The following is a 10,538-nucleotide window of genomic DNA, read 5'->3' as shown; positions in this document are numbered from 1 at the left end:
ATTTAATTGGGACAATATTTGAATAAGTAAGGGTTATCCCAATAAAAGTTCTACATGTCGCTCAAAAACTTTCTTTTGTCTTGGGTATCCAAATGAGCTGGCAAAAATCTTAAAGTAAGAAAATTATCAATATTAGCAGACCAAGGTATTGAAGCAATAGAAAGTGAAGATTCATCAGGAAAGTAATCATCCATTGGTGTGATGTTAGATGTCGAATCTATTGTCAATTTTGATAAAAGATCCGCAACAACATTTTTAGTGCCTTTTTTGTCCTCGATTTCTTCATGTTTAAAAGTTTTAAAGATTTCAGAATCATGATTGACTTCCTTTTGTTTGGTCATGACATGAGGAAATGGAAGTATTGGTGGGGAATCAATCTTTTCTTTGCAATGTTCAGGTTTAACCAATTCCTTACCCTCATATATTGACTCATCTTTCTCATAAGGTTCAAGAATGGATTTTTCAATAACCTTACCACTGTAGAGAGTAATGACTGATTGTTCTTGATCCATGTGTTGGCTTTTGGAGTTGTTTGCACTTTAATTGTATTGCCCTTTAGGATTTTGCTGTGGTTGAAATGAGAACTTACCTTTCTCCTAAAAGCTGATTGACACGACCAAAAGATTGATGTCTTCTCCCAAGTGCAGGAGTGTCGAAGTAATAAATAACCCGGCAAGACCGGGGTCGAACCACAAGGAGGTTAATTGTATAAATTATAAATAACAACACGATAACAATAACAACAATAACAACAATAATAATAGTAATATTAAGAGTAATAATAATAATACTCAGTACGTGGCGTTGTTATACCTGAGAATGATCTAAAAGATCGGGTCACAGGTTTCCAGCCTATATACTGAGTTTATGAAAATATTAAAGAGATATATTATATAATATAAACAGATTTCTGATGCGAATGAACAAGGCAAGACCAACAATGTCAGGATCCTTGATCAAACACAGAGCATACTTAACGTACATATAATATAACAAGAATGTAAATAATAATAATAGTAGTAGTAATAATAAAGAGAGCTTTGAGAGGTAAGGTTGATGTAAGGATTAAACAATAATAAAAACAAATGTCAAGGTTAGAGGATTCACTAATGGTATTTCAAATAAATATAATATAAACTCTTTTTATTACTCAACTGGAAACCACACACAAAGGAGGTTCCAATCGGATGATTTATCGTTATTAACTCATTATAAATTGTTAACATGATCATATTAATTATCTTATCTAAGTAACACCATACTTATAAATATCATCAGGCATTCATGTTGCTAGTTTATGTTAACAACAAATCAAGTTCCTATCATAATAATGATGTCGGCCGAAAACTATGAAGGATCAAGCATTTGATGTACCAAGTGTTATACAACACAAATCTAGATTAAACATTAAGCAAGGTATTAAGAATTAGTAAGATAAAAAGATAAAACATGTTAATAACAATCTTTCTTGGATATAAACATTAAAGTCCATGTTGAGTTTATATTATATCTATTCTAACACCACTAGTGAAACCTTTTCACCTTGACATAATTAACTTAGCTAAACATAATGAAGAAGAAAAACATAAATAAATAATATAAGAACATAAACATGATATAAGTTAACTAAGTATAGGAAAGGAAATGAAAAAAGCATAAACAAGATATTAATATAGCATGAAAGAAAACTTGAACATTACAAAGAGAGAAAGCAAGAAGATGATTTTGATCTGAAAAATAAAATATAAATACATGGCAAATGCCTCCTTTTATAGGCTAAAAATTAGAACTATTGATTGGTTGACGAACTATTTAGTTGGTGGCCAGCCATTGATTTGGTGGCTGGTTTTTGACAATGTTGGCTGCTGGTTCTTGACATTATTGGCTGGTTATTGATATTGTTGGCTGGTCAAAACGTCATTGCTAACATCATAATTAGAGCCCTTTGTTCCATTAAAACTATGGGCAATTGTCTTAGCTTTCCAACAAAAAAAACCAGAGATCATTTGGACTTCTAGAACTCAAGATATGAGCTGAAAACCGAACAGTGTCCGAGCTGCAGGACAGGTTCCGACTTCTCCGTTGTTCCTAAGATTTGAACTTGAAAACGACAGATTTGAGTCTTGGACTCTTCATGAAAGTTGTTGGTCTATGTCTTAGCTTTTCGATTCATATAAAGTAGACCTAAATCCGAGTTCTACAACTCCAGTTATGATCCAATAATCAAATGGTGTTCGAGTTTGGAATTGAACCAGCATCTCTTCTCTTAGCCTAGTCCTCTTTTTGTCTCTTCACTTTCAATAGTTAATCACATCAATAAATCCTTTGAATTGTGAGATATACCTGCATTCAAAATAAACATTTACCATAAATTAAAGATATATTATATTATCAGACTTGTTATTATAAAACATGTTGTAGTTAGGGAATTTAATGATACTTTAGTGCAATACGATGATATAAAACCTTAATGAGAATGCACTTTTAAGTACTAATCACTGATAGCTGATGTAAATTTTGCAAGAGTATCTTTAAAATTTGTCATGGTTTGAGCAAGTTGAGAGTTGATTGTCTTTTGCTTTTTAATGAATGCATGCAATGTTTCCTTAAGATTTCTTTTAGGAGGGGGAACATAAGGAGGTGCATATCCATAAAAATTTTAAAAATTATGATGTTCTTGAAATGGTGGCTGTGAAGTTTGTGCATTATTGTTACTACTCTTCCAACTGAAATTTGGATGATCTCTTCAACCAGGGTTGTTTGCGAGTATGGGTTATGATTTGACCTTTGAAACTGTTTAAAGCAATGACTTGTTCATTGAGACATTCCTTAAAAGAAGTCAAAGTTGGACAATCATTGGTTGAGTGTTCATTTGTTTCACAAATTTGACACACAATTTCCTAAACAAATTTTAATTAACCATTTTTTTTAATTCTAGTGCCTCGACTTTTCTAGCTAAAGATGTAAATTTGGCTTGGAGGTCATAATCTTCCATAAGGCTATACATACCTTCACTAGATGCATGAGGTTGCATTTTATCCGATGCTTCATAAGTACCTATAGTGTCCCAATTTTTAGTATTTTTAGCTAACAAGTCTTGCTACTCCAATGCTTCATCAGGGTCTTTATCTTCAAAAGTTTCATTGCACATCAATTCCACCATTTGCCTATCTTTAGGTGTTAATCCTTGAAAAAAATATGAAACCAATCTCCATGTTTCAAAATCGTGATGAGGGCATGTATTAAACAAATCTTTATACTTATCCCAACATTGATAAAATGTTTCTCCAAGCTTTTGAGTGAATGTAGTGATTTGTCTTTTGAAAGAGTTTGTTCTATGATATGGAAAAAAACTTCTTTAAAAACTGTTATTACATTTTATCCCAAGCATGAATGGATGGTGACCTTAGATTTTGTATCCATGTTTTAGCTTTATCTTTTAATGAAAAAGGAAAAAGCTTTAATCTGATGGTGTTCATGCTACAATTTGAGTCATTATAAGTGTTACAAACTTCTTCAAATTCTCTCAAATACAAGTATGGATTTTCTAGATCTAAGCCATGAAAAGAAGGTAAAAGTTGGATAATGCATTGCTTAAAATTGAAGTGAGATGCATCAGGAGAGAAAACTATATATGATGGTGCACTTGTTCTTGTTGGATTCATGTGGTCTCTAAGTGCTCTAACTCGATTATTCTCATTATGAAGCGACTAATTATCCTCTTCGACCATGTTTTCTAAAAATTATGAGGATTTCCTAGAATGTGTACCACTTAATGTGCATGTCCAAATTTCTCATGCAAGTGCAGAAGGAAAGAAAAAAAAAACAAAGAAACAAAAATTAGAAAAAATAATAAAAGTTAAAAGAAAAATAAAATAAACTATATAATTTATATAGTAACTTACCTCCCAAGCAACGACGCCAAAAACTTGACAAGATCAAAAGATTGATATCTTATCCCAAGTGTAGGAGCATCGAAGTAATAAATAACCTGGCAAAACCGGGGTCGAACCATAGGGAGGTGAACTATATAAAATTATAAACAACAAATGAAAAGGAGTTGAAGAGAACTTTTGAGATGTGATATTGCTGTGAGTATTAATCAAAGATAAAAGCAATTGTCAAGGTTAGAGGATCCACTAATAGTATTAGAAATAAGTATAGTATAAACTCTTTTTATTAATCAACTGGAATCCACACAAAGGATGTTACAATTGGATGATTTCTCCTTAATAGTTCATTATAAATTTTTAACATGATCATATTAATTATCTTATTTTAGTAACACCATACTTTTAAATATTGTCAGGAATTCATGATGGTTGACACGACCAAAAGATTGATGTCTTCTTCCAAGTGCAGGAGTATCGAAGTAATAAATAACCCGGCAAGACCGGGGTCGAACCACAAAGAGGTTAATTGTATAAATTATAAATAACAACACAACAATAACAATAATAGCAACAATAACAACAACAATAATAACAATAACAGTAGTAGTAGTAATAATAATAATAATAATAATACTCAGTACGTGGCGTTGTTATACCTGAGAATGATCTAAAAGATCGGGTCATAGGTTTCCAGCCTATATACTGAGTTTATGGAAAGATCAAAGAGATATATTATATAATATAAACAGATTTCTGATGCGAATGAACAAGGCAAGACCAACAATGTCAGGATCCTTGATCAAACACAGAGCATACTTAACATACATAAAATATAACAAGAATGTAAATAATAATAATAATAATATAATAATAATAATAATAATAATAATAGTAGTAGTAATAATAATAACAATAAAAAGAAGAGGAGGAAGAAATTAATGAGAACTTTGAGATGGAAGATTAATGTAAGGATTAAACAAGGATAAAAATAAATGTGAAGGTTAGAGGATCCACCAATGGTATTTCAAACAAGTATAGTATAAACTCTTATTACTCAATTTGGAAACCACACACAAAGGAGGTTCCATTCGAATGATTTGTCATTAATAGCTCATTATAAATTATTAACATGATCATATTAATTATCTCATTTACATAACACCAAACTTTTAAATATTATCAGGAATTCATGATGTTAATTGATGTTAACAACAAATCAAGTGCCTTTCATAGCCCAGGTGTAGGGAATACCATACGGTTGGGCTATGAGAGTGCCAAGCATTTGTTGTACCAAGTATTATACAACACAAATTTAGATTAACCATTTAACAAGCAAGGTATTAAGAATTAGTAAGATAAAAAGATAAGACATGTTAATATTAAACATTAAGGTTCATATTGAGTTTATACCATACTTGTTCTTACACCATTAGTGTAACCTTTTCACCTTGACATAATAAACTTAGCCAAACATAATGAAGAAGAGAAACATAAATAAACAAAACAAGAACATAAATAAAATACAAGTTAACTAAGGAAAGGAAAGGAAATGAAAAGCATAAACAAGAAATTAATGAAAGCAAAACTTAAGAATTACAAAAATATAAAGAGAGAAAATAAAGAGCATGAACTTGATCTGAACAACCAAGCCCCTAAATACATGGCAAATGCCTCCTTTTATAGGCCAAAATTCGGAATTATTGCTTTGATGACTCATTGTTGAGTGGGTGGCCAACTCTTGACTTAGTGAAAATCCTTATCATCTTGTATAAATAAAACGAAAATGCTAGAATCAGAACTAGGTCCACTTGAAAGCATGAAAGTTGTAGGAAATTGACTCAGCTTTTCAGGAAAAAAAAGTGGAGGTGATTTGGACTTCTATAACTTCAGATATGGTCCAAACACTGAACAGTGTTTGGGCTGCAGGATAGATTCAGACTTCTCCGTTGTTGCTATAATTTGGACTTGAAAACGACCTTCTTAGATCTTGATGTCCAAATGAAAGTTGTAGGACTATGTCCTATCAAATTGCTATAGAAAGTTCAGATCATTTGGATATCTAGAACTCGAGATATGACCCAATTACCGAACAGTGTTCCAGTTTGGACTGCACCAACATCTCTTTTCTAAGCTTCACCCTTCTTTATCTTTAAAATTTTAGTAGTTGAATTCATCAATCAATCCTTTGATTTATGTGATATGCATGCATTTAAGATGAACATTTACCATATATTAGGGTAATTTATAATATTAGACTTGTTATTATAAAACATGTTTTAGTTAAGGAGTTATTGATACTTTAAGTGCAAAATGATGATATAAACCCTTGATAAACATGCACTTTTAAGTACTAATCAATGGTAACTTATGTTAATAACAAATCAAGTTCCTTTCATAGCATAGGTGTTGGTTATACCATACAGTAAGTAGTAGGCTATGAAAGTGCCAAGTATTTAGATTAATCATTTAACATGCAACATATTAAGAATTAGTAAGATAAAAAGATAAAACATGTTAATAACAAACTTTCTTGGATATAAACATTGAAGTTCATGTTGAGTTTATTTTATAGATATTCTAAGACCATTAGTGAAACCTTTTCAGCTTGACATAATAAATTTAGCTAAACATCGTGAAGAAGAGAAACATTAATAAACTAGATAAGAACATAATTATGATGAAAAGCATAAACAAGAGATTAATGAAAGCAAAACTAAAACATTACAAAAATACAAAGAAAGAAAGCAAGAATATGATATTGATTTGAAAACCAAGATGTCTAAATGTATGGCGAATACTTTCTTTTATAGGCTAAAATTCAGAACTATTGATTTGATGACTAATTATTGAGTGGGCTGCTCCTCTTGACTTGGTGACAACCATTATCTTCTTGTCTAAACAAAACGTCATTGCTAACGTCAAAATTTACACAGATAGTTTTCATGGTAGTTTTGGGAATTTGTCTCAGCTTTCCAACTAAACTAGAATGAGCTAATTTGGACTTCTAGAACTCAAGATATGGGTTGAACATTGAACAATGTCGCACTATAGGAAAAATTCTGACTTCTCTTTTATTGCTATAATTTGAACTTGAAAACAGCCGTTTTGAATCTTGTACTCTTCATGAAAGTTTTAGGGCTATGACTTAGCTTTCCATCCATATAAATCAAACCTAAATCCATGTTCTACAGCTTCATTTATGATCCAATAACCAAATAATGTTCTAGTTTAAATTGAACCAACATCTCTTCTTTAAGCTTAGCCCTGTTTTTGTCTTTTTACTTTCAATAGTTAAACACATCAATCAATCCTTTAAATTGTGAGACATGCTTGCATTCAAAATAAGCATTTACCATAAATTAAAGATATCTTATGTTATCAGACTTGTTATTATAAAACATGCTTAAATTAGAGAATTTAATGATACTTTAAGTGTAATATGATAATATAAAACCTTGATAAAAATATATTTTTATGTACTAATCAATGAACATACAATTTATAAATTGATGTTAATGCAAATAAAACTCTAATTGATGCAATTCTTGCCATAAGAGAATAAGTGTCAAAATAATCAACACCCTCTTTTCAAGTAAAACTTTTAGCAACTAATCTTGCGTTAAAGGTTTGTATAGAACCATAAGTATTGTATTTTCTTCTAAACACCCACTTACATCCTATTGACTTAAAACTTGGAGGTAAATCTACTAGGACACAAGTATTGTTAGACAATATTGAATCCATTTCATTATTTACCGCTTCTTTCTAAAAAGCAACATCCCTAAAAGACATATCTTGATTGAATGTCTTTGGATTGTCTTCTATATTTATGATCATAAGTGTCGTTTTCAATATTGCACTTCTATCACCTTTCACAAAAAATACAATTGAATTGGTAGAAATAAAATTTGTATCTATGTGTTTTTCCTTTCTAACTCTTTGACTTCTTTTAGGTTCACTTGAACCTATTACTTCTAGTTTTTTTATTTTTTTCACTTAACATTGAGCTAGGAGTATTAATTTTAGATTTGCTTCTTGCACATTTAAATCACTTATGAATTTATTTTTGATAAATTCAACATATATAGATTCAACAATCACATTTCATTATTTTTTATAAAAGCACATTTGAATTTTGTGCATAACCAACAAAAACACTCTTAAGATCTCTGGGTCCTAATTTTGTTCTTTAAGGATCAAAAACTTTATAAAAAGCTACACACCCCCACACTTTAAAATAATTTAGATTTGGTTTTCTATCGTTCCATGCTTCATAGGGATAACATTTAATTTTTTAGATAGTACCCTATTATGAATGTGACATGCAGTAAGTAAGGCTTCACCCCATAACTTATTTGGTAAATTAGTATTCAAAAGCATGACATTGACCATATCCACTAAGGTCCTATTTTTGCTTTCTAACTTAGAAAAATGCTTCTTTGTCATCTTTGCTTTAATACATACTTCACATTTGTTATTATCACCATGCTTATATGAAATATAACCATGCTTACACATTTATTTTAAATATCTATAATTTAGATGTCCTAATCTAGTAGATTCAACCATATAATTAGAAATAACATTGATTTCAATAATACTGAACTTAAACATGCCATCATAAGAATAACCTTTTTCTCACAAACATCCCACTTTTAGTTACAATAACCTTATCAAACTCCAAAACAATCTTGAACCCTTTCTCAAGAGACTAGCAGGTACAAGGTTTTTTCTAATTCAGGAACATGAAAAACACATTGACTAAAGATAATTTATGTCTAGAAGTAAAGTACAACTCAATAGTCTCTTTTCCCAAAACTTTGGCAGAATTATGGTTGCCCATCAAGACCTCTTCAAGTTTTTTTCAATTCTTCATAAGTCTTGAACTTTGTTTTATTGTTGCAAACATGAACTGTTGCACTAAAATCTAGTTATTAATCCCAAAGTCTTTACAACATTAGCTGTCATATTTAATGAAGTAATCATTCCAATTTGAATGTTTGAAACCACGACAACCAACTCCCTGACTTCATCTTTTTTCAACTATATTCACTTTGAAAGAACCACCTTTCTTGTAGAAATTCTTAAATCTGCACTCTCTTATGTAGTTCCTTTTATTTCCACAATGGAAACAAACCCTATGCTTCTTATTAGCATTTTATTTCTTCTTGAATTTGTTTCCTTTCTTTTGCACTTTCAGATTGTTTTGAGTCATTGTCAAACCAGTTTCAGTAACCAAATTCACTTTAGAATTTGTTGCTTGCAATTCACACATATGAGATTGAACCTCAATTTGCAAGTGTGTTTGAAACTGTTCAAAGGTATAATTGTCTATAAAATGCAACATCTTTTTTCTATATTCATTCTAGGATGGAAGTTTTGATAAAACAGCCTTTACTAGAAATGAATCAGGAACTTTGATATCCAGATCACTAAGTTTTGATATCAGCATATCAATTTTATGGACTTGATCCATGATTGACATATTGTCAGTAATCTTATACTTAAAAAATTTTAAAGCATGAAAACAATTAGAGCTTGGTTTTTCCTGCTTGTAGTGTGTCTCCAAGACAGCCCAAATCTCTTTTGGCGACTTTAATTTGAAAAAGATTTCATAAAGTCGACTAGTCAAAGTATTTAGAATATGCCCTCAACAAAGCACTTCATCTTCTTCACGTTTTAGTCTTTCAGTCTTAACAGTAACAGATTCATCTTCTTGGGGTTCAGGTAGTGCAGACAGATTTGGGTCAATAATATAGTAAATCTTTAATACAGTAAGTAGGAACACCATCTTTTCCATCCACCTTGTGTAAGTTGTACCTTCAAAATGATCTAGTTGAATTTTGACTTAGCAACTTTGACAGTGGAATTTATATTTATCTCCATCAAAATAAACACATTAAAATTGTTAGAAATATTTAGGATGGAAACAAATATGGAGTTAGCTTAGAGGCATGAAAACACTATATATAAGGTATTTATTTGTCACAGACAGAGACAACACCTTCAAGATATAACTAAGCCCTCTAAACCTAAAAAAGAGATGAGAAGATAAGACCAAGAAAACGAATATGCATTTTTTATGTAGTTTTCTGTGTAGCAATAGGTTTTTATGGACTTGAAATATAACAATGAAATAGTATGACCGCTGATCAAATAATATACTTTAAATTAAATTGAATAGCTGCTATTTAATTTTATCTCAAAAATTACAAATGTCAAAATTAATTATAAAAAATAATTGAAGGATGAATTAATCTCACTGATATATTGAGTTTCAAGTTTCAAATGCTATCTTTTGATATTATAAATATCCATAAAATAACACTAGGAAGCCAAATAGAAGAGTCCATCCATCATGGTTTAATTTACTACACAATATAAACCAATAGTTATAAACATTAGGAGGGATTATTTCATTCTAATATGGGATAAACACCTTTTCTTTCTTTATTCATTTATAAACTACACCAATAGTCACACGACCATTTACTTTGGAGGGAGGAAAATGAAGGTTTCTAGTTGTATCAAAGGGCATTTTAACCTGATACGATCCAGGCAAGGTCAAATTCGGATTTTGACATAAAATGTGCAACTATCCAATTTTACGCCAAGAGTCATAATTCTCAATCCTACCATTGGATC

The 10,538-nt window shown here is 30.5% G+C and overlaps 1 non-coding gene across 1 annotated transcript; it reads left to right on the top strand.

Moving 5' to 3' along the window:
* Nucleotides 1-3,221: 3,221 nt before the first annotated feature.
* Nucleotides 3,222-3,328, top strand: LOC118034489 (small nucleolar RNA R71). Its single transcript, XR_004685037.1, has one exon. It is a non-coding gene; the product is annotated as a small nucleolar RNA R71 (small nucleolar RNA).
* The last annotated feature ends 7,210 nt before the right edge of the window (nucleotides 3,329-10,538 follow it).

This window comes from Populus alba, chromosome 13 (genome assembly GCF_005239225.2).
Source record: "Populus alba chromosome 13, ASM523922v2, whole genome shotgun sequence".
Lineage (NCBI taxonomy): Eukaryota > Viridiplantae > Streptophyta > Magnoliopsida > Malpighiales > Salicaceae > Populus > Populus alba.
Note: the sequence above shows the minus strand (reverse complement) of the source record. Positions and strands in the feature narration are given on the sequence as shown.